The sequence below is a fragment of the Emys orbicularis genome, chromosome 15 (assembly GCF_028017835.1).
Source record: "Emys orbicularis isolate rEmyOrb1 chromosome 15, rEmyOrb1.hap1, whole genome shotgun sequence".
In the NCBI taxonomy this organism is placed as follows: domain Eukaryota; kingdom Metazoa; phylum Chordata; order Testudines; family Emydidae; genus Emys; species Emys orbicularis.
The window spans coordinates 14,760,299-14,761,523 of record NC_088697.1 but is presented as its reverse complement, the minus strand read 5'-3'; the positions used below and the strand labels follow the sequence as shown (position 1 = coordinate 14,761,523).

Genomic DNA, 1,225 nt, shown 5'->3' with positions numbered 1-1,225 from the left:
AAGTCTGGGTGGGGTGCGGGGGGGGGGGGGGGAATTGCCCGACGCCTCCGAGGAGCGCTACCGGGGCGGGCCGGGCCCCCCCTGCTCGAAAAGGAAAAGAAGGATCGGGCCCACGAGAGACAGGGACCCGGCCGCCAGGCAGGCCGACCTGGGTTCACCGTCCCCGGCCGCAGCGAGGGACTGCCTCCCGGCTGACTGGATCGGGCCCCTGGAAGTCTGGAAAAAGTTTAACCCGACGCCTCCGAGGAGGGGGCGCCCAGGGAAGGAGGGAGAACCGGGTTGACCTGGCAAAGCGGCCACCAGGTATACCAGTTAAAACCTATGGGTTGACCCGGTGGCCGGAAAGCATACCGGCCAGCCAGGTGAACCCCGTTCGATTCCACGGGTTGACCTGGTGCCCGGGAGGGGACTCGGACGGTTCCCCCCGGGGTACGCCTTCCTCGGCCCGAAGGAACAGGGTGCGAACCAGGCGCGGGGGCGGGGCGGGGAACCGCTGGAACCGCTGGGGGACGGGGGACGGGGAGGGGGGGAATGGATCGGGCCTGCCGGGACCCGGCCGCCAGGCAAGCCGCCCCGGGCTCACCCTCCCTGGCCGCAGCGAGGGACTGCCCCCCCCCCCACCCCCGGCTGACAGGATCGGGCCCGCTGGAAGTCCGGGAAAATATTTTTCCCGACGCCGGAGGGAGGGGGGGGGGGAGGGGAAGGGGCTCTGACGGGCCAGCCCGGGCCCCGGAGCTTGAAAAGGAAAAAAAAGGATCGGGCCCGCGAGAGACGGGGGCCCTGCCGCACGGGGCAGTCCGACCGGGGCTCGCCGTGCGGCAGGCCCGGGCGCCGGCAGGGGAAAGCGGGCGAGGAGGCGCGGAGCCGGGTGCCTACGGCCATACCGGACCGAACGCCCCCGATCCCGTCCGATCTCGGAAGGTAAACCGTCCCGGGCCTGGCTAGTACTTGGATGGGTGACCGCCTGGGAATCCCAGGTGCCGTAGGCAGCTTTTCCCGGTCCGAGCCAGCTCTCTCTCCTTTTTCTGGGGAGGAAGGAGAAGGGGGGGGGGGGGCGGGCCAGAAAGCCCCTCGTCGCTCCTGCCGAGTCGGAGGTCGCGGCCGCAGGTCACGGGTCGGGGCGCCTGGGGTCCGGCTCCCCCCAACACCCACCCGGCTTCCTCCGCGGAGGACCCCCGGCCACCGAAGCCGCTGGGGGAGACCCCGGGCATGGGGCGGACTGGCC

General features: G+C 71.8%; 1 non-coding gene across 1 annotated transcript; it reads left to right on the top strand.

Annotated features, from left to right (window-relative positions):
- Positions 1-870: 870 nt before the first annotated feature.
- Positions 871-989, top strand: LOC135889596 (5S ribosomal RNA). Its single transcript, XR_010561941.1, has one exon. It is a non-coding gene; the product is annotated as a 5S ribosomal RNA (ribosomal RNA).
- The last annotated feature ends 236 nt before the right edge of the window (positions 990-1,225 follow it).